This window comes from Sus scrofa, chromosome 15, assembly GCF_054392235.1.
Source record: "Sus scrofa isolate SSC_HxYL_T2T_F1_AM1 chromosome 15, Sscrofa_HxYL_maternal_Yorkshire_Landrace_v2.0, whole genome shotgun sequence".
NCBI classification, from domain to species: Eukaryota; Metazoa; Chordata; class Mammalia; order Artiodactyla; family Suidae; genus Sus; species Sus scrofa.
The window spans coordinates 99,501,670-99,526,086 of record NC_139397.1 but is presented as its reverse complement, the minus strand read 5'-3'; the positions used below and the strand labels follow the sequence as shown (position 1 = coordinate 99,526,086).

The following is a 24,417-nucleotide window of genomic DNA, read 5'->3' as shown; positions in this document are numbered from 1 at the left end:
TTCCAATGACGTGTCTCACTCCTTATCTTACTTGACCTATGTCATGTTTATGAAATTCTCTCATTTGGCCTCTGTGACATTACCGTTATTTTCACTCACATGTTCCACTTTGCCGCTGTCAGGTCCAAGAGTTCCTCCTTTCTGGAACTCTACATGCTCCCTGGGTTATTTCCTCCACACATATGGCTTCTGTATGTAGATATTGTTTATATATTTGGCCTGAGTCACGTCCTTATGTTGCAGAAACAAAAATCAAATTTTCTCTTGGTTGTCCTTCAGGCAGTTCAAATTCAAAACTGAACTCCTGGGAGTTCCCGTCATGGCTCAGTGGAAACAACTTTGTCTGGCTGAATGTTACTGAACATTCAAGCCTCTGTGAAGGAGTTACTTCTTTGAGAAAACTTTTCTGACCCCAGGCCTCTGTTGCTAAATACCATCTTTTATGGCAGCTGGTACTCTCTTATATCAGTTTCTAATCAGGGTAGGAGGAAGCAGTTGGGGAGTGATTTTTGTCCCTAGGTAATTTTGACAATGTCTAGAGATACATGGTTGTACCAAAGGGTTGGGATGCTACCGGTACCTAGGGAGTAGAAGCCAGGGATGCTGCTAAATATCCTAAAATGTACAGCCCCTACAACTAAAAATCACTCATTACAGAATGCCATCAGTGCTGAAGTTGAGAAATCCTATTCTGTTGTAATTGCATACTATTTTTCTGTTTCTCCCACTAAACTATAAGCCTTTGGGGAATAGGAACTGTACTTTCTTCAACATTATATTTGCAAGAATTAACAGGTATATGCATAAAGTAACATGTTTCTTGGTATATAGTAGATGCTCAGTAAATAAGAATGTATAAGTGGGCAGATAGATTGATGGATGGTTTGAACAGTAGCCCATTGGAGTCCAGAGAGAAAAACGGTATATGTAGACTGAGAGCAATAAGTTCTGAGGTTATAATTCTAAAGTGACCTTGATACCACTTCTGCAGTTTGAGTTTCAATTCATGGAGAGAAGTTGGAAGGCTCAAACTATGGATGCAAGTTTCCATTTTGTTGCATGTTTATATATAAATAATTTTACTTCTTAAATGTGTCCTATATTACTTATTGAGTAAAGTACAATAATATATGTGTTTGTACCAATTGCTAGTAACTGACATAGTTCAAGGTACCTACTGTAACCAAGACATTTTACATGTGTTGTGATGGGAAAATAGGATTTGGTTTAAATTATGGCTTAGTTTCAATATTGAGCTGTGTAAACCTAAGCTAGTGTATTAGTGTCACTAATCTTTAATTTTCTTAGCTATAAGCATAGTGTTGTTTTGATGATTACATGGACTAAATTAAAGTACTCATTATAGAAAATGTTACTTCCCTCTACCTCCTCTCCAAAATACCTATATAAGTTAGGAATTGGACTTGACTCAGAAACAAAGCCTTGATAAAAATGACTTACACAGATAGTGTATTTTTCTACCACACAAAAGAAGTCTGGAGGTCTGCAATCCAGAATTTATATTATGCCTCCACAAAGTTGTTAAAGAAACCTGCCCTCTTTTTTAGCTAAATACTTTGCCAATCCTATAATATGGCCATGGCCATAATTCTAAAGTGACCTTGATACCACTTCTGCAGTGGTATCAAAATGCTACTAGAACTCCGGTCACCACTTTTTTGTGCCAAGCAGTAGACTTGAGGGCAGGTTGAAGGTCATGCCCTCTTCTTTTTTTGAAGAGCCTTCACAAACACATTTCTACCACATAAGTATGTTCATGTATAAATTCCTTAAGACCTAGAATATTATAATTTAAAGGACAGAAATGTAGCATTCAAAGAATTCATTTTACCATTCTATAAAGATTCTAAGATTATTTTACCAGCTCTAAATTAGTGTGTGTATAAATGCATATGTATATGTATATATTCCCAAATAAGTTTACTATATTTGAATGAAGACTTATGGAAATGGAGCTTATTAGTTTTGACATTCAAAAATTACTTAATTTTTAAAATCACATTACTTACAAAGAGGGTGTGGATACAATAACATCCCAGTAGCATTGAGCATACCCAATGTCCAGTTCTGAGTTTCTAAATATCATTCTCTAGTAAACACAACTTGACATCCTTCAAAATCAGGGTTAACATCACCAGTAATAAGTCATTACTATCATCTATTCCTTGGTATGAAGTGATGAAAAGGGTATTTTACTTCTCTGGTGTTCTTTTAAAAACATAACTCCAGTCCAATCATGAGAAAAATATTTCTTTTATATCTCCAACTGAGCAATTTTTACAAAATGCCAGTCCTCCTCAAACTTTTCCAGGTCATTATTTAAAAAAAAGAAAAACTGAGAAATTATCACAGACCAGAGGAGATTAAGGAAGCTTGATGAGTAAAATATAATGTGGTACTCTGGGATTATATCCTGGACAGAGAAAGGACATTGGTGAAATATGAGTAAGGTCTGGAATTTTGTTACTAGAAATGTACCAACATTAATTTCTTAATTTTGACAAATGTACATGGTAATATAAGATGTTCACATTAGAGGAAACTGGGCGAAGGAGTATATGGGAATTCTGTATTTATTATCTCTGTAATTTTTCTTTAAAGTCAAAATTGTTCCAAAACATCAAGTTTATTTTAAAAATACAAATTACTGATACACGTTAAAAGCTTATTATCTTTACTGTAGACATTATCTGTAGTAGATGCTTTTGAGTATATTCTCCATGCGTGAGTGACATAGTCTAGTTTGTTTGCTATCTCCTGTCTCCTCAGTCGCTAAAGAGGTACCTGATGTAGAAGATGCACTCAGTAAATATTTATTAAGTGTTGAATGAATGCAAATATGTTGCCTTCTGAGAACAAGTTTACATGTAAACCTAAGAATAACTGTTTCTGAGTCACTGTGATTTTACAATATATTATTGGATAAATTGTTAATTAGAACATTTTGATTAGCCTTCCATTTCATAGTTGAGGAGAATCAGCATAGTTTTTCTCCAGGATATTCTTAATGGAACATTTTGTATAAAGACGGATAGGTCCTGATGGAGTTGGTAACTGTCAGGTACTTAATTTTTTTAAAAAAATAAGGGTTTGTGGCACTCATTCCAATTTAAGGAAACTGAAGCCTTTTTATAATCCTATGAAGTTAATAGATCAGGTATTAGGAAGAGGCACAGTACTAATATTTATAAATTAGTAATTTTCCCCCTATTATTATAAAAAAGATCTAATGGGAAAGGCACTTGATTAATATCCTAGCCTCGGAGTTCCCATCGTGGCCCAGCCATTAACGAACCCGACTAGAATCCATGAGGATGTGGGTTCAGTCCCTGGCCTCGCTCAGTGGGCTAAGGAGTGTTGCTGTGGCTGTGATGTACACCAGCAGCTACAGCTCTGATTCGACCCCTCCCTTGAGAACCTCCATATGCCACAGGTGCAGCCCTAAAAAACACACACACAAAAAAAATCCTAGCCTATTTTACTTTATTTATTTATTTTACTTTATTTATTTATTTACAATTACTACAATTTATTTACAATTAAACTTATTACTGTAAGTTTTTAATCTAAGCCTCAATTTTCTAGTAAAACCGGGATAGTGATACCTCACAAAGTATATGTACAATCCTCTATTAATGAAAATATAGGGTAGATTACTATAACAAATGCTCAAGAATACAGTGGCTCTCAAAGTTATAGGCTTGTTTCTATCTCATCTAACAACCGAGGAATGATATAACAGCATTTTTGGAGCTCGGTCTACTCCATTTTGTTGCTTAGCCACCTCTGGTTTGCATTCCTTTGTTTTCCCCCTACATGTTCAATTCACCCTCACTCCCACATCCCACATTCAGGTTACAGGAAGGAGAAAAGTCTAAAAGAAACACATCTTTCCTTTTAAGGTCACGACCCAGAAGTTATAATTTCCACTCATATCTTATTGGTCAGAAACTAGTCATATGACCCCAGCTGGCTGCAATGGAAACTGGGAAATGTGGAAATGTTTTTTTCAGTTGGGAAGCAATTCTGCCAAACTAATACTTCTGGTATCATGGAGATGGGCAAGAAAACTGGCAAAGCCTACCGTCAGCACCTAAAATAGTGCCTTACATGGAAGAAATACTCCTCAAATGATGTTCCCTTTAAATCATCAGGAAGGTAATTAGTATAAAAGGAAAAGTTAGGTGACAACATTTTATCAACTGTGAGTTTTGCATCAGTCAGAATTTTGGATAGACTTAGCTAGGAAGGTATGTTTGCATTTGAAAATTTGCCTTTCTTCTTGTAAATTAAGATGCAACTCTCAAGAAATAAGATTTATATTTATCCTAAGAAAAATAAGCTGCATAAGTTATATTTCAAAGTGTACTTGTTTATATGTGTAATAACTTCAGGTGGCTTCCTTTCTAGCTCAGGAAACTCTGATATATTAATTTAGGAACTGTGCTCTGGTAGAAAGGGAAGATACAAAGCGAACAATATTACTTATTTTTAATATAGAAATGCTTTTGTTTGCTTAGTGTAATTTTGTTAACCAGTATTTTTCTACTATCTACTTTTTGCATGGACTCAGTTTCAAACGTTTAGTAGTAATTTATAGTTTTCATTTGTGGTTCAGCAGGTTAAGAACCTGACTATAACTAGGAGGATACAGGTTCGATCCCTGGCCTCATTCAGTGAGTTAAGGATCTGGAATTGCCACAAGCTTTGGCACAGGTAGTGGATGTGGCTTGCATCTGGCATTGCTCTGGCTGTGGTGTAGGCTGGTGGCTAAGGCTCAGATTCGATCCCTAGCCTGGAACCCTCCGTATGTTCTGGGTGAGGCTTATCAATGTGGGACTACATCTTTAGGAACTTTTCATTTTTCTGTTGATTTGGTTTGATTATTTTCTTGAGGCTATTTACTGTAACTTGCTGAACTTGGACAGTTTTGTTCCAAGTTTATATTGAGCCCTGGTCATATTAAACTTGCCTAGGAAATTCTTACATTCATGGAGCCCAGCTATAAGTTGTCAGCCCCTCATGTGATCTGTTAGACCACACTGCTATCTGCCTGATAGCTAGACAGAGCTCAGTTGATCCTGCTCTTAGGTTACATGAAAGGTGAACATAATACTGGTTGTATTCTGATTGGGCTCCATAACAAAATGCCATGGAACAAGTCACTTAAGCACCAGAAATTTATTTCTCATGATTCTGGAGGCTAGAAAGTCTAAGATTAAGGTACACACAGATTCAATTTTTAGTGAGAATTCTCTTGCTGCCTTGCAAGTAGTTACATTCTCTCTGTGTCCTCACAGGACCACATAGGGTGAATGTTTTTTCTAATACTGGTCTTGTACCATTGTGGGTAACCTACCTAAATTTTCCTATAGTCTAAGAAGATATTGTTCCAATAGCTTCCTAAAGTCTCTTTCACTAATGAGATATCTAGTCTGATGTCTTTGTGTGGTCCACAAAATGCATTAGGAACTACAAAATGTTAAGATATTGCAATGTTATAAAATGTTATTTGAAAAGCACTCTAATTTTCTTGTTTATATATTTCTTGAATCTTCAGGGAAAGTCTGTGAGAATGGTTGGAATATTTTATTGGCTGTATTTTATATATTAGATAATCAAAGTTTAGAGAAGTTCAATGATTTCCCTAAGGTCTCAGAGCTAATAATTGATTGACACTGAGACTTCGTTCCAGGCCTTCTAATTTCCAATCCAAAGTAGACCAAATGTGAGCTGGAATTTGGCTCTGGAATCACTAAGGTTTGGTTTCAGTCCAAGTTTTGTCACTTATTAACAGTAAGTGGGCAAGTTACTTAACTCACTAAATTTTCTCATTCTTTGTGAGATGAAAATAATAGAGTCCACTTCATAGGATTCTAATGAAAATTAAGTTATATAATACATAGAAATCACCTAGCATAGCACCTGCTGCATAGAAAATTGTTCAAAATTGTTGGTTATTATTTTAAGCACATATCAAATCCTATTGAATTTAAATTTGGAACCAAATTTACACATTTTACTGAACTTAAAGATAAAATATTGTTCAAACTATGTAAGCTATTGACTGATCCCAGAACACTTTAAAAGTTTGTAAGTGCTAACATTCATAGTATGTATTTTATTGAGATATAAGTGAATTGTCACCTCAACATCTCTGTGTATGCCTATTCTTGCCTGGTCAAGCAACAGATTAAAACAGTTAACAATTAGCAGGTATTTTAGACTCTACCAGTTGTACTTTAGGCAAGCCAGTGGGATATTTTTTATCTGGCTTTGGTTTTAAGTCATTTAGTGCTCATTAATAAAGGAAACTGAGTTTGGAATTCTCATTTTTCATTTCACACCGGTAGCAGTCAACATATGCTAATAATTGTGATCAAAGAAACATTAAAGAAGCAAAGATTTAGCTGCTTGAAATTTGCTATGCAGAAAAGTCAAATTATTTGGAACTACTCTCTGTATTATCCAGGATTTAACCCACCAAGATATGTATTTTTTCCATTATTCTGATTCTACAAGCCTAAGCTAAGAGGTCATTGTCACATAGACTTAGGTCGACCATAATGACTGAAAGGTGGTCTCCTAATGTGCCTGGATTTGTCAAGTAATTTAATGTGTATGTCAGAGTAAATGAATAACACATCCTTTGATTTGTTTGGCACATCAGTCCTGATTCTCATATCGAATAAGTAATTAGAGAATTTCATACATTTTTATATTTAATATGTGTGCATGTTTGTAGATGTACAAGTAAAGGAATGTTCTGATTCAGATAATTAGTTCTAGTTAAAATTTAATGCAAGAGGTCAAATAAGCTTTTCTCAGGTAGAAGAAACTACGCCAAACCAGGAGTTAACACACTTAAAACAGTCTATTAGCAATGTAAATGTCATTACCTCTGATTTTTGATCGGCTAAACAAACAATGAAGGGCCAGTGTGACTTTCAGACTTCAGGAACAGAATAAATGACTTTGAAAGGTAAAAGGACTGTTTCCTATTAGGTCTGTAGGTTAGTCAATTCTGAATCATCTTGATTAGGAATGGATGATACTCATGACTTGAGTTGATCCCAAATGCTTCTCATATCTGGGCAGGGCAACTATGAATACATAGATGAGTAAGGCGGATGATAACATAAAATTATTTTTGTTCTATGCCTCATAGATGGTCTCAATGACTATACGCTCATGAGTACACTCTCTCATGGTTTTTATTTGAGAAGGCAAAATAAATATACCTAGTACATCAGTTTGTTTTGTATATAATTGTTATCATTTTAAGATATGGTTTAATCTGTAATATGCACTCAGAAATGGCAGTTACACATTGCCTTGTATTTAACTCACTCATTGCCCTTGTCACATGTGTTTATTTTATTTTCCCTACCAGCTTAACAGCAGGGACTATGTCTTACTCAGGATGAACACAGGGCCTGGTTCGTGGTAGATGCTTAAGAAATATTTGAGTGAGTGGATTGAGTTTATGAATGGAAGTTTATGGTACTTAAATGTGCAACCTACACAAATAAGACATGATATGAAGAATAGATCAATGTGTGTATGGGTACACACGTGCACACACGAGCACACATATATCCCATATTTAGGGTACGGTCACTAGTTAGGTAAAGAAATTAATGTCTGAAGTGTCTAGCCCACAATTACAACATATCAATATGTAATTAAATAATAATTGGCAAAGCAGGAAAGGTATTTTCATTATTAATTTCTTAATGTGAAAAATGAACATATGTCAGTTTAAAAACATTATTAGAGTTAAATGTATCATCCCAAGAAAACTTACAGAAATTCAAGTCCATCGATATTTATTCATGGTAGACAGTTTTTTGGGGGTTTTTTTGAACAAAGACAAGACTTAGTTCAAACCACAAAGCAATTATTTTATTTATTGTTTCCCTTACTGTGGATATAATGACTATTCATTTTAGTAATTTACTAAAAGTACTGAAACCTAATTATCCAAACTTTTGTTAAAAATCAATTTTAGTTTTTTCTAATAAGAAGTTATACAACTTATAAAGTTTTAATAAACCCTTAAATTAACCTGATTTCCCCACAAGATTAGTAATTATAAAAGAGTACAGATACATTTGCCACATTTTCTGCTAGAAATTACACTGGCATAGCACAGGCAAAATTTCTATTTAAAGCAGATACTGGCTCTATGTAATTAGAGAATTACAGTCACAGGTCTCATAGATGGAAAGGAGCTATATTCATGTATACTTTTTGGCATGTTATTAGGGAAACTTTAGGTTTCACTGTGAAATTATGTATCTTACATGTAATCCACTTTATATTATCTACTTTAATTAGAACTAGAAGTAGCTTAAAAATAGAAAAAAAATTATTCTAAAATCTCATCTGAAGAGGTAGCTTTGGCTTACTCCCCACTAATCTTGGACTTAAAAAACAATCCAGCTGGGCCTAGATAGCCTACTTATTGTCTTATGGAGCGTTCCTAAGTCCTCAGAGAAAGTCTTAATTTTTACTCTAAGTAGCCCAATGGTATAGGACTTCTCCATGTCATATTTTTCCATTTGCAGGTAATGATTAGTTTCTACTACCTCAACATGTTTTCATATCCGGTTTTCTCCTGGATTGCTTATATCCCTATGAAGAATGCTTGAAATCATCTATTAAGAGCTTTTCTTTAATCCCTTTTCTCTTTCAAAACAACCAGTCTTTATCAAAACCCATACAATTATTAGTACCTGGATCAGGAAGGCAATCATGGTAGTGTAGCAGAGATGACTGGAGCCAATCAGTTAGATTTATTCTATATTTGTCGAACTGCCTGAGTTGGTAAGCCCATCATAGATATGGGATTAGATCTGGGAACCAAGCACCTCCTGCATCCTGTCCTCTTCCCCAAATGATAACTCCCTATAATATTAACATTTCTTTGTCACTAGTTTTCTCTGAAGTCATTATAGAATACATAAATAATTACATTTGAGTTTGGTTGTTGTTAAGTATTTGTCAAGAACTAGGTGCACCTAAAATGGTCATGAATGGATAGAGATATTTATGACACAACATGGTAGAATGTGTTACAAGAACACAGTGGAAGGATACTTCACCCAGCCTTTATTGTTCAAAGAGAGATTTTCTCTCTTAAAAAAACTGGTAGATTTAGAATAAAGTATGGCACAATTGATCCTAACTACAAAACAGAAAGAAATCAGGGACATGGAGAGCAGACTTGTGGTTGCCAGGGCAGAGAGTGGAGGGAGTGGGAAGGGTGGGGAATTTGAGGTTGGTGGATGAAGACTGTAACATTTGGAATGAATGAGCAATGGACTTTTACCGTACAGCACAGGAAACTGTGTGTGATTGGGGTCACTTTGAGATCCAACAGAAATTGAAGAAACATTGTAAATCAACTATACTTAAATTAAAAAATAAAAAAATTTAAATATTTAAAAATTGGGAGAAATAGGCAGATTAAAGTGGAAGAAGAGAACAAAGGGTCAATAGGGGAAAGTCACAGAGTTGAGAAAAAGCATGATGTATACAGGGAATGAGAAACAGAGGGTGTTGCTGATGCAATATTTGACCCAGGGATAGTAGAAAACAAAGCTCAGATGATAGTGGTCTCACGATGGAGGACCATTTAAGCCACATTAGTGTAAATCACATGATGAGGCAAAGGTCCATGGGCACGGGGCACCCTGTTGGTATTGTTTATGCCACAATCCCAAAAGTATGCATTCATTTGACACACAGGGCCTAGCCTTGAGTAAATATTTTTTGAATAGATGAATGTAAAAAGGATTTTAAGTGAAGAGTCATGTGTTTCAATGTGCATTTTTGATATATTGTTCTGGCAGAAGACTGGGAGATGGATCTAAGAAGAATAAAAGTGGAATGAAGGTGACCAGTAATGAAGAGAAGAGGTGAGGGTCTGAGTTAGAGTCAGTTACAGGGAAGAATCTGGAGGATTCAGCATCTAGGAGCTGGTGGTTTTGTGGCTGTGAGAAGAAAAGGAGAGCCAGGAGGCAAGTGTTACGGTAGAGGTGCCATCATTTGACATAAGGAATACAAGGAGAGAAGTTGTCTAGGGGAAGGATCAAGTTCAAGCTTTTCTGCAAATGTAATGTAATTCAAATTTGTTTCAACTTTTACTTTGAAAAGTGAACCCATGATGAGATTCTTATAGATTTTCAATGTAGCACTTCAATTTTTTAAAATATCCCATGGGTATTACTAAAAACAGGAACACCTCACTTTTTAAAACATTCTTCTTTTATTTTAATGACAGCAGAACATTTTGGTATAACTAATTGCTACTTATTTTTCACACCACAAATTCTTGTAGGGAGAGAAATGTGTTAATCTTTCCTCTCTTTCTTTCTTTCTTTCATTTGTTTGTTTGTTTGTTTGTATTTTTCCCCTGGGTCTAGCTTTGGGACTGAAGATGGGGGCAGAATCAGCTGCCACATGGAGCCTCACTCCCAGACAAGTGGCCTTTGAAAGCTTCTCCACTTTGCATAGATTGCAAGTGTTTTTATATTTTTTTTTATTTCCCCAATATATTTTTTTTCTACTGTACAGCATGGTGACCCAGTTACACATACATGTATACATTCTTTTTTCTCACACATTAGCCAAGACATGGAAACAAGCCAAATGTCCATCCACTTTGCATAGAAAAGGAGCAATGCTTGGAGGCCAAGAATTCCAAATAAATAGTATCTCTACTTCTGTTCCTCAATCTGGTTTTAACATTTGGTGAGGAGTAAAACAAACTCAACAGAACAAAGGGCCATCCTTCATTTGAACTTAAAGTTCAAATAATGTTAACTTTCATCTGTACTCAAATGGTTAAAAGTATTATTCAAATATATAGTTGTTGCTCACTGAGGGTTTATAAGAAATATTAATTTTTATTATCATTTTTCTTTTCTTACTCTTTGGCACTGGCTCTCTTCCTCTTCTAGATAGATCTGTTATTATCTCAGGATATTCCTTTAGGATGAGTAACTTCATCCTCCCCATTTCAGAGTAATACCTCTCAGCCCAAATAGGTTTAGTTCTAGACATGGTTATGAGGCATCCAGTTGGCAATGGCCAGCAGGAAGATCCAGGGAAAGGGTGTGGAGGGTCCCCAGCAGAAAACCCATGATAGAACCTGACCATCCACATCCACAGAACCAGAAGAGGAAGAGAGGTCTCAGAGACAGAGCAACTTGATCAGAGAGGCCAGAGGAGGGTCAGGAGTGACATATCCCAGAAGGCAGGGCTGAAGAGAAATTTAAGAAAAGAGGAAGAAAGCAAGTAAAGCAAAGAGCTCCTTGTGCAAAATCTATTTCTTATCAACCTGCCTCCTGCACATCCTCCATCCTTACCCACCTCTCCTGAACCCTAAGAGAAGATGATAGTCCATCGTTTCTGTACATATAAATGTTAATGATTTATGCCCATGTGAAGGTGCAGTTTCTTCCATGGGCAAGTATGACTTTAGATTAGCTTCTTTTAGCATTACTTCCATCTAGGCTTTTTATGGGCTTTGTGGCTTTTAATGGTCTTTTCCTGTAAATAGCTACAATTAATTTGACTATAATGCAAGTGTTTGAATGGTCCGTGGTTACCCAGCGGAGTTTACCATTGTTTACTCAGGGATGTTTTTCAATCCACTCTGCTCCTTGTGCAGGATGAAACAGATAAATACCTTGCACAGAACCAGACAGAAATAGCTTAGATTCTGTTTCCATGGACTTTGCTTTGTTGTTTGCATTAAAAGAACTCCTATCACTCCTGAGAAGGATAAACAGAGTCCTGAAGAGGACAATGATCTATGTCCAATTCATACCAGTTTTGGTCTGTAATTTATCCACCAAAAGGTATGGTTCTGTTTTTCCCAGAATAGACTCTGTTGTAGCTATGTTTTTCCCACTGTAAAATGCAGTTCATGTATAGGATTCAAACCCCATCGTCTAGGCATGTGTAGTTTTCCTATTAAAGTACTCTCGTTTTGTTAATTTGCATTTGCTGGCAAAGATTTTTCTGATCAATCTTAAAGATCTTTACAATAAAGTGATTTTAAAGATCTTCATAGAGTTCCCATTGTGGTTCAGTAATTAATAAATCTGACTAGGAACCATGAGGTTGCAGGTTCGATCCCTGGCCTCACTCAGTGGGTTAAGGATCGGCATTGCCATGAGCTGTGGTGTAGGTCACAGACGCGGCTTGGATCCCACATTGCTGTAGCTGTGGCACAGGCCAGCGGCTACATCTCCGCTTAGACCGCTAGCCCGGGAACCTCCATATGTCATGAGTGTGGCCCTAGAAAAGACAAAAAGATAAAAATAAATAAATAAATTTTTAAAAAATCATATCTTCAAAAGGATACAGGTCTGTGTAAAAGTAAGATGGATCTAATAATAATGCTATACTTTTTATCAAATGAATGTCAGAGTTCATTATAAATCATATTATCTATGGCATTTTGGTAAGTTTGTTTTGATTCTATTTCTTTTATATTAAAAGAAACTAAAATATAAAGAAATTAAAAGTTTCACCCAAAGCCACATAGGCATTAGATCTGAATAACCCTGGCATTGCTGACAACACCTTGACTTCTTCTTCAAAGCTTAAAATATTGATGGAGCCTTGAAAGCTTTCTCATTTGTTTTTCTCTTTTCCTTAAATAGTATTGATTTATATTTTTTAACATAAAAAATTCACACAGCCCAATTGTTAAAAAGTTCGAAATAACTTTCTTAAATTTGGCTTTTAACCTAAATTTTAGGTTTTTTAAATAGACCCAACTATACTGCATATGACGTAGCTAATGAATAATACAGACTGATATTCACCAATATAGAGCAAGCTGGTATACTTTTGAAAAGCATGCTTTTAAGAACCAAACCCATCCATTAGGATTTTTTGTTTGTTTTTATTTTTTTTTCCTAGTATCTACTAGCTTCACAAAGGATTGTTAGCATATCAATTAGTCTTACAAAATAAAAAATAAAATTTATATATTTTTAAAATATGAAACTGAGTGTTGTTACTTAAAATTTTCCTTCTGGTATTGCTATCCCATGTGAAAATCTTAGAGATTGAGAAAAGACTATAACTCAGATATATTGATAAAGATGAATTTCTGATATAGATATATTATAAATTGCCTGTGTAAAGTTTGAGAAGACATATTAGGGAAGGACATGATTTAGGCATTCTCTAACTTTCATTGTCTTTGAAGGGTCAGCACCTACTAGGTTAACATCAATGCTTGAAATATTGAATCCTTGAATCCAAATCTAAATTCTTGCTGCAATATTTGAGATAACCCAAAACCAAATATAATTATGGAAATTCAGACACATTGTTATTTACCGAATTGTTCTGGTAACTTTAATGTTGGCCAAGTATTTTAAATAAATGATTAACTTTGACAGAGGAATTACAAATGAGAGCCTCATTCAAGAATTCCCTTTTCCATGGCTGTAGTTTGCTCACATTTCTCCTGGTGGTAGAGAAGAAGCAGGGCAGAGTGGGAAGGAAGGCCACCACAGCCTAGCATCTCAACCCTGTACTCACATTCTCAGTGTGTGGTATTGAAAGATAAAAAATAAGAGCCTTGACTTTGAGGGGTGTCGAAGTCAAAGCTCAGAAAGCACGTTTCCCTGCAGGCTCACCCTTCCTCTCTGTTCCTTCTTTGTTGTTGATCCTCCATCTACCCAGGCTGGGAACTTAGCTGTAGACCATTGGGTGTTGGCCCCATATTGAGTCAGTTATCATGACTCTTGATTCTACCTCTTTCATCTGTCTTTTCTCACTACAGCCTCCATTTATGCCAAAATTGTCTCTCTTCTGGATTACTAAAGCCAGCTACTTGGACGACCTAGTCCAGCAGCCTCTATCCCTCCTACCCCTTTCTGACCAACTCCTCTTGCACATACACATAATCCATTATCCAAGCACCAATGCTCCTTACACAAAAGCCTCATCAAGCCCTGCTCTTTTTAGAATCTGCCTTTGACTCTGCACCACCTTGAGAACAAGTCTGAATTTATTAATATGATTCATGAGACCTTCATTGATCTGGTCCCAGGTTACCTTTCCAGGAACATTTCTCACCCTAGAGACATATTTTAGTCAATACTAAAATACTTTTAGTTCAAGGCACCATGCTTGCCCTGGCTCCAGGCCTGGCCTTATTTGTGCTTCCCTTAACTTAAAACAAACCTGGAACCAGTGCTTCCTCTTCTTTCTCATTCAGTTTGCCAAGGTAAATCTCAGTCTTCAGGTTTCCCGTTTAGGCCACCCTTTTTCAGAAAAGCCTTACTCAACACCTATGAGATAGTTACGTTCCCTCAGCTTTCCCAGAATTATTCCTATGGTCACACTCATTATTCTGTATTGTACATGCTTGTGTATTCAAGTGAACCCTTCCCCCAGCCATGAGCTCCATGGAGGCTCTCTGCTTTCTCCGTATATTCATGGCACCTAGCGCAGTGTGTGGCTTATAGTCAGCCATTATTAAATATCCGATGGTGTTTGGATAGATGGATTTCATGCCAGTTCAAATCACCAGTAAAGACAGAGCAAGGGAAAGCAGAAACAAAAGCAGGTATGGAGTCATGCCCAAGGGATTGAAGGACCAGGAAAGCTGAGAGAGGGCAGCTGGGGAGGAGAAAAGCAGGCAAGGCTGCCCTGTCCTACTATTGCCAGGCCCAAGTCAGGAAGACAAATTGAGGCCCACATATTTCTAACCACTATAATGTTAAAAATCAAGCCATTCGGTTGCTAAATAAAGTATATTTTATCCTCCCACCTTTACAAATATATGTTTATAAAAACCGAGGTATTATTTGAGAATTTCCAGAGATGTCAAAGTTCTGTCCCAGAACATGGAAGCACAAAATAGCTCTGGAGTGTTGACACCCCAGCCCTCATGTCCAGGCTTCACCTACATTTCCTGAAAACAGCCATCCAGAGGCCACTTCCAGGGCCCACACAGGTGTTGTCCACATCAGGAAGTGGTTGGAGGGTCATTAGATTGTGGACATGTGGGATCCCGGGTACCCAGAATGTGACCTAGAAGGAGCAGAGGGAGAGCATAAACTCCATGTGGGCTGATTTTCTTGGCTTGCAAACTGAGAAGAAGCATGGCTGGAGAGGGCTGCATCTGAGGCTGACATTGCAAGCAGGAGATGACCTGGATTTATCCTAGTACATGTATTCCTAGTGTATATCTCTGAGATTGTGGCAGTCGCAAGGACTGTCCAATGCCATATTTTTAAAACTGCGTTCAACTGCTCAGCCATTACAAAAATAAATAAGTAAATAATAATGCCATTTGCAGCAACATGGATGGATGTAGGGATTATCACACTAAATGAAGTATTCAGAAAGAGAAAGACAGATACCATATGATATCATTTATATGTGGGATCTAAAATATGACACAATTGAATTTATCTATGAAACAGACAGACATAGAGAACAGACTTGTAGTTGCCAAAGGAAGGAGAATGGGGGAGTTGGACTGGGAGTTTGGGATTAGCAGGTGCAGACTATTATACATAAAATGAATCAACAACATGGTGCTACTGTATAGGACAGCACAGGAAACTATATTCAATATCCTGTGGTAAACTATAGTGGAAAAGAATTTGAAAAAGCATGTATATATGTGTATAACTAAATCACTTTGCTGCACAGCAGAAATTAACACATTATAAATCAACTATACTTGCATTTTAAAAAAAATCAGTTGTGTAAACATACTTTAAAAGTTGTAGATATACATTTCCTAAGTAATGTTTTGTTTATGCAAGACCATGTGACTCTGTTCTGTTTTATTCTGGGAAGCAGTTTAGTGCCTAAGAGCATTGTCTTGCAAACTAAAACTCAGGGTGCTGAGTTCTGAGTTGGTTTGAATCCTGAGTTGTCCATCTACTGGCTATGGCGTCCTGGGCAGAATGCTTCATCTGCTGAGTAGAGGTAATAAAATCTTCCTGTAGGATTGTAGTGAAAGCACGTGAGGTTAAAGTCTTTAAAAGGCTTAGCGCAAGTAAATGCTCAATAGATCATAGCACTGTCATCATCATCATAATCACAGTCATTATTTTTACAGCTGTTATTCTTTACTGTCTGTAACCATTGTGATGACCTTGGGCTGGTCATGTAACCCCTCAGAACCTCAATTTCTTCATCCATAAAATGAAGTCTTTGGAGCAAAAGATAACTAAGATTCTGCCCAGTTAAGATCAGGGACTGTGTGAAGTTCCTTCTTTTCAGCTTATATTAAACCCAAACTTGACCCCAGGCTACCTTGTAAATTAACAGAAGTTCTCTACGATGCATATAATATCCCTACATATTCTATTTTAAGCAAACTTGATATTTAAAATGTGAATCTTTTGTAAAAACTGAAAAACTCTGGATTAAATGTGCAGGTTATGAAATAAGTACTTGCTTTACAGAAAGATTCATTGTTAAGTCCCTTTATTCACTGGCTTTTTTAGTACATTAAAAGTCAAATTTGATTTACAAAAAATATTCACTTTTTTGGCACATATGCAGAGTTTTAAATCTCTTTGAATCACAGAATCCTTTGAGAATTGATTAAATCTGATGGTTTAATCACGCAAGCAAACATGGTTGCAAATATTTGCATATAATTTTTGGAGAGGGGGGCGCATGGATCCTAAGTTAAAAATCCCTAGTGTAAAGCTACAATTCCCTGGTGGCCTGGCAATTAAGGATTCAGCATTGTCAGTGCTATGGCCCAGGTTCGATCTGTGGCCCAGGTGCTCCCATGTGCCATGAGCATGACCAAAATAAAAAAGGAGGAAAAAAAAAAAAAAGAATCCCTGGCTTAAAGCTAAAACAAGAACAAAGCCAGTGAAAATGGAGATAGGAGGACATAGGAGGCATTTTTAAAATTGGACCTCCAAACAGGTTGTCCTCTCCAGGACTAGAGAAACAAAGAGAGAACTAACATTTCTTGAAAGCATTCTCCACCGCAGATACTCGGCCCAGCATTGGATATGTGTTATGTTGTTCTTCCCTTCCCAAACCTGAAAAAGACAGGTGTTATTTCTGATGAGAAAACTGAGGTTCAGATAAAAAGTAATTCTCAAAAGCCACATAACTAGTAAACAGCCGAAGCAAAATTTGAACTGGGGTCTGACTCTAAGGCCACTACACCGTTAAACGGCCCTAAAACCCTTTACATCTCTTCCCAAGCTCCCAAATCTTCGTAAAAGAAATCACAGTAATGCAGAAATTTCTCTTTGTACCAGGGAACTCCCTAAGCCAGCTTCATGTTGACAGCTAGTTCTTCCTCTCTCCTGCGTTTTGTGCTTGTTCATTCGAGCCGGCTGCCTTGCAGAAGTGCTAGGCTGCTGGTGAGAAGGGGTGGGGCCAGCAGAGAGCTGAGGGATGTTGAATTCTCTTGGCTGGACGTGATTCAAAAGTTCCAATCCCCTACGTGCCCCAGTAAAGTTTCAGCTGACATCTGTGTAAAAGAGTTGTCAGCTGAGGAGAAGAGAAGTGGCCTGTCAGACTCAGAATGTCCCATTGGCCAAGTCCCACATGAGAAAAGTGAAGACAGGCCCCATTTGGAAAAGAAGAGCTGCTTTCCGAAAGATTTATTACATAAGGGTCATGTTACACAACATGTGCTCTGCTCAGTAGATTCAACTGCTCCTTTATTCATTCACATTTCACAAGATAGCTAATTAATCTCTTTAAAATGGAGGGAATAAATGGGGAAATAAATGAAGGACCTTTTATGAATAACAGAATGACCTGAGTCTTACTGGAATCCTGTCTTGATTCTGTAAGCTAATATTGAAATTTCTTCATAAACAGCTTGACCAAATACTCTGCAGAAATCACTGAGGTTTGCACACTGAAAGACCTTAGATGTCAAGGTGAGGTCTGTATCCTCATGTTCTAACCTATCAAAATAGAACATTCTTAGTAAGTTGGGACTAACACTCACAAATCCATTTTTGGCTTCAAGTCATTTTAAGATATGCTGTCTTATCACCTCAGACTTCACAGTGTGTCCTAGAAAATCATGCTGTTTTCACAGTGATATTAAAGGCACAGTGAGATCTGGTATTTGATTTAGATTTTCCTCGTGATTTCCCACATGATATGGAACTGCTCACGAAATCACTTGCTGCTGAGCATTTCAGACCTTTATTTGGCAGTAATGAGAAAAAAACAACTATACTTGAAAATGTTTGGGAGTAAAACGTGACATGCATATTTAGAAATAGCTGACATCTGATATGTAATTTTTCATACATGCTATGTGGCACAGAAGAGATTTTCTACTAGTGAAGAAGGTACCACCTTCTTATATATGTCAGTGAGGGAGAATAGCTTAGTGGTTAAAGCATCGACTCTAGAGCCAGACAATGTGGGTTTGGGTCCCAGCTGTGCTGCTTACCTGCCTTGTGACCTTGAGCAAGACACTTAAACTTTTTATGTCCTGTTTTCTCATCTCCAAAATATAGATAATAGCAACTTCTTCCCTTACTGTGTTAATTTGAAGATTGGATGAATTAATATATGCATACTGTGCTTAGAACACATATTATTATAGTGTTGCTATCTAAGAGGTAGTCATTGTTATACAAATTGCATAAAGATGACCAATAAATTCTACTTTAAATGTTAGAGGGTTCAAAAAAGTAAGTTAGCTTAAGCTTAGTTTAGGATAAGCTTTATACCAAGTTTATTCTTATCTATGTCTTGAGAAAGCTCTAACTAGGATGGCTACTTTTCTTCTCTCTTATATGAAGTCTACATATCAATCAGTGGGTCCCCTAACATCTGTGGATAGAGGAAAAGCCTTGCTGAAGGCCTCAATTGTATCTCAACTGCACTGAGACATAAGTGAGGAAAGGGAGTTCCGCTCTGAGAGAACAGCAAGGCAAAAGCCTTGAGGTAAGAATGAATTTGGCATGTTTGAGAAAGAGAACACAAGTTTAGATCTTGGGAGGATGGGGAGCCAAGGAGAGGTTAGTCAAGTTGAGGTTTTAGAAATAAGCAGGGTCTTAATTCTGTAGTAACTGTAGGCCATGGTAAGGTGTTTGATTTTATTCGAAGTGCAGTGGGAAACCATTATGCACCAGACGAACATGATTAGATTTGCATTTTTAAACAGCTGGCTTGGCTGTTGTGTGAAGAATGAAGTATAGGGGTCCCTAAGTTGTCTCAGAAAGGTCTACTGAGAGCCAGCAACTGTAGTCCAGATAGATGATGATGGCTTGGACTAGAATGGGGCAGTGACATTTAGAGGAGCAGAAAGATTTATCATTTATGTTTGGAGCTAGAGACAAAAGGATTTGTTAATAGCCTGAATGGAATTTGGTGAGCAAAAGGAGGAGCCAAGGAATCATACATTCAGCCATCTGCATCTCCAGGTTCCATGTCTGTGGATTCAATCAACCACTGATCAAAAATATTCTAAAAAAAAAAAAAAACTTTAGAAAGTTTCCAAAAAGCAAAACATGAATTTGTTGTAAGCTGGCAACGATTTACATAGCATTTACATTGTATTGGGTATTTTAAGTAATCTAGAAATGATTCAAAATTTACAAGAGGTTATATGAGAATACTACACTGTTTTATATAAGGAATTTGAGTAACAATGGATTTTGGTATCAGCATGGTGTTCCTGGAGCCAATCCCCAGCAGATACCAAGGGACAACTGTATTTTAAGGTTTTACTAATGTCCTATCTTCACAATGAAACTGTCTTCAGCTATTCTAGCCCCCTTTTTTCTCATCTTTTGGCATAGCAGTTGTTTTCCGAACTCAAATCTGCTCCAGGTGCTTAGAATACATTAGCGAATAAAACTAAGATTCCTGCCCTTGTGGAAGGTATATTCTCTTCTGTACTATTTCTCTGTCAGTGCCTGTAATTCACACTACATTTTGTGTCTTTGTGTTAGTGTCTTTGTTCTCCAAATAGACAGTCAACTTCTTCTTTGGGCCCAGAGACCCCAGTGTTGTCTAGCTCAGTCAGTGCTGAGGGAAGCAAAAAGGAATAGTGAAAACATGTCTTTTTCATAGATAACTTCTTGTTTATAGGCTTGCCTACTCTAAATAAGTAAGGCTATGAAAATCTAAAATTGCAATTCAGGTATTTGGAAAGGCAATTATTTTTCCATTAAAAAGGGATTATTTACTCACTCAAGAGTTAATTTAAAATAACGGACCCCCCCCCCCCATGAGTGTAATTAAACATTTGTTAACAGGTCATCAGGCACTTGTCAGGGGATACAGTTAAAGGAACTGAAGCTAGAGTATCAGGGACCAGAGTGAATTTTAAATTATTCAAAAAGAGGAGGTAAAATTTAGAATTATAAGTAAAAAAGAAAGTTCTTATTTCTAAAAACTTAAACATATAATCAGCTTTACCAAGGATTTCCATTTTATAAATTTATACTTTGTAACTGATAATTATAAACTGTTTAACCAGATCACATTATTTCTGGCAATGAAAGGTAATCATTTAAATACACAAGAACACTGACTTCTGGTTATAGCTTTCTGAGTATGTCTTAAAATATGAAGAGGAGAACAAAATTCATGGTTTATGTTTTACAAGGAAGACTGAGCATCTTCATAAACACTCACAGGATATTGACTTCTTTTCAAGACTCCTTAAAATAATGTTGACATTGAGGTGCTACTGCTGGTATAATGTTCTGTCTGACACATCTGTCCTGTGAGTTAATTAAGCTTTCGAGGACTATCACAGGATCTGGTGACCATTTAGTGTCTGAGTTCTAGAATACTAATTTTAAATCCAAGGTTAGGAACACAATCATAAGGGATCCTCTTAAGCTTGTTTCTGCAATTCTCCTAATCCACTTACCCTTTGAAGACCATCATAATGATCAATGGGAAAGAAAACCTTTGTGGTATACAGCAGCACAACTCTTATAATACTCTAGCGGCTCCCTGGGAATTCCTGTTGTGGCTCAGTGGTAACAAACCCAACTAGTCTCCATGAAGACATGGGTTTGATCCCTGGCCCTGCTCACTCAGTGGGTTAAGGATCCAGTGTTGCTATGAGCTGTGGTGTAGGTTGTGAACTGTGGTATAGATAGATCCAGGACACAGCTTGGATCTGGCCTTGCTATGTCTGTGGCGTAGGCCACCATTTGCAGCTCTGATTCAACTCCTAGCCTTGGGAACTTCCATAGGCCACAGGTTCGGCCCTAAAACAAACAAAAAACACAAACAAACAGAAAGAATGTAGCTGTTCCCTTTATCTCATTCATTCAGTACATTAATTGAGTGCTTCTCTGGGTCAGGGACTAAGCAAACTGCAGTGTATCAAGCCTGGTCTCTAACCCAAAAGAGCTTATAGCTCTTTGAGGAGGAAGACTCATATGTGATACAATATCTTAAGTACCTTAAGGGAGGTATAAACAAAATGTACTGCAGTTTCAGAGGAGAACAAGGTACTTTCTTCCAACAGAAATGAGAAGACTTCCTGGAAGAGATAATGTGTAAAATGCCACTTGAAATGGAAAGGATTTGAAAGGGGACAGAGAAGGAAAGGCATCCTGGGAAGCATGACAGTGTGAACAGAGAATGGAACAAAGAAATCGTGTGTGTACAAGAATAGGTCAGTGCTTCATGCAGGGAACATTTCTGGAGCAACTACTAGGTGAAAAGCTCAATGAAACTCCAGCAGCCATTCTAGCTCCCTTTTGTCTCTCCTTTTTGGCTCCATTTGGAACCAGAGACAAAAAGAAATCTAAGATTTGGTTTTTGCCCCTGAGGACTAGTTCAGTTTAATATATCCTAGAAAATGTAAAAAAAAAATGATTTTCAATTAAGTTTGAGGATGGTGAGGGATGCTAACTTAGGATGCTGAGATGTTGGAATTTTATTCTATGGCAGTGGCTTTGACAATGATGATGATAATGCTTATTATTTACTAAGCTCTTCAGTGTTCTTTGCACTTTAAGAATTTACACACATTAGTTCTTTCCTGTCTCCTCATGAGAGATGATTACTGTTTTATTCCTATTTGTCAGCTGAGAAAACTTGGGATTATCAAGTCAATTAATTCCTTTAATGTTGCCCAGCTGGTAAGTAGCAGAGTAGGGATTTGAACAGGTGTATGGGATTTCAGAACCCATAACTCACTAAGGGGAGCCATGGAAGACATTTAAATAGAAAAATAATTGATGTGAACTGTGCTTAGACTTCAGTTGATTACAGTGAGAATACAATGATTAAAGAATTATGCTAGTGAACAGCTAATGAGAACCTAAATGGATGTAATGGGAAATGGTTATAAAAGGGGAAGGAGGTGAGAGACGTCATAAAGATAACTAATTTGATTCAGGGTCAGGGAAGAGGGAAAAGTCAAAAACAGCTTCAAGTTTTAGAGTCTGTGGTGCCTGGAAAGTTCTTGGTACCAGGCAGTGAAATAAAGACCACCAAAGGAGGAGAGTCTCTTGGGGAAGTAGGGGGAGCTGGAATGGCTAGTTTAATTTTGTGCAAGTTGAAGTTGAGATGCCACTAAGATACAGATGTAAAGGGTCCAGCAGGTGATTGGAAATATAATGGAAAAGAGGTCTTTTAGATGTGGGGTCGTATTTTTCCAGTGGTACAGGGGTCAAGGACGACTGGTAAAGTACTTCATAGTTTTATTAGGCTGGAGAAATCAGAAGCCAAATCATAGGATTTGTGAAGTGAAGAGAGAGTTAAAAAAAAAAAAAAAAACACCTGAAAAAGGAAGTGTAGGCCACTCTAAAAGGAGTTAAAAGTTAAGGGAAAAGAGAAAGTAGTTGGTAGACAGGCTAACAGGAATGAGCCTAAAAGCATGGAATGACTAAAAAAAGATGGTGACTGATGGCCTAAAATCTTGGAATTGGTGGAACTGCATTAACTCAGGGCACATGTGATAGCTTAGCCAGGGGTGAGGGATGCCTGGTGCCTCCTTCAGATTCATCCAAACTCTTCTGATCCTTTAGAAACCATTTAAGTGCCAGCTCTCTGCTAAGCCTTTCTCTCTCCTATAGTTTTCTCCACAGAGTCTTAAATGTTCCTTATCCATTTCTCCTACTGCTCTTACATGCGTGAATCAGTGGTTCATATCACCTGGAGGGCTGGCTAAAACACAGACTCCTTGGTCCCACCCCCAGAGTTTATGATTCTGCAGGTCTGCGATGGAGTCTGGCAGTTTGCTTTGCTAACAAGTTCTCAGGTGCTGCTGCTGCTGCACTGGGGACCACATTTTGTGTATGTCTGAACTAAACTAAGGACCTAAGAGAGGGACAAATAAAGGATTTTGAAGCTTTAGGATGGACAAGTGTGCCAGACCTGGAAATATTCTAGAAGAATACTCCAACAATTAGGTGTGATTTAAGAGCAGGCAAAAAAAAATGGAATGTTTTGCCTAGCTCCATGGGGGAAAAACCCCCAAAAAACAAAAACCAATTTCAAATACTTCAGCATAATCCTTTTTTTTTTTTTTCAGGGCTGCACCCAGGGCATATGTAAATTCCCAAGCTAGGGGTCAAATTGGAGCTACAGCTGCCAGCCTACACCACAGTCACAGCAACTCAGAATCTGAGCCAAGTCTGCGACCTACACCACAGCTCTCATCAACTCAGGATCCCTGACCCACTGAGTAAGGTCAGGGATCAAACCCGCATCCTCATGGATACTAGTCAGATTCGTTTCCACTGTGCCACAACAGGAACTCTAAGGTTTTTAAAGTAAAATAAAAAATTAACGTTAAGAACCACAGCAATGCCTATAATTTTATTTTAATCATGAAAAACCAAGTATTATATGAGCAAGAAGTGCACAGTTGTTATTTGGGGGGAAATAAGTATGGAGCTAGCATACTGCATTCCATTTAAAGTCCTGTTATTATTCCTAACAACTGAGGCCTGGAGATATGCATGGTTTCTAAGGGCTGGTTTTAAAATTAGCATTTGGATTGCAGCATCTAATTATTCCCTTAGGTTTACCTGTCCCTGAGAGTTACCTTGCAAATCTGACTTAAGTAGATACACCAAATCTCTGAATTGGGGTGGGTATAATTTGTTCTGTGTGTCACCAAAGTGTTGGCCGTGGTTGGCAAATGTACTAAGTTGCACAACCAAAGGTGCAAAATCCTTTCTGACATTTGCAAACACGGGTCATTCTAAGTTTCTTTCATTCAGTCGAATGCCCACTAAGCATAACATAACAGTATTGGTGATAATCAGCTTAGCAAAACAACCGTTCAGTCATAGCCACACTGCGTAACCTGGATATATCAGAAGCTTTATTCTGATCACATGGTCCGATGCCACTAAATGGAGAGTGAAATCAGTTAGATATATGAAAAAAATGTATCATTTTAGTTCCAAGCCT

At 37.3% G+C, this 24,417-nt stretch overlaps 1 protein-coding gene across 13 annotated transcripts in view; it reads left to right on the top strand.

The window, feature by feature from the left end:
• Positions 1 to 24,417, top strand: part of ZNF385B (zinc finger protein 385B) — a 332,296-nt gene that overhangs the window by 190,466 nt on the left and 117,413 nt on the right. The gene's annotated exons all lie outside the window — the stretch shown is intronic.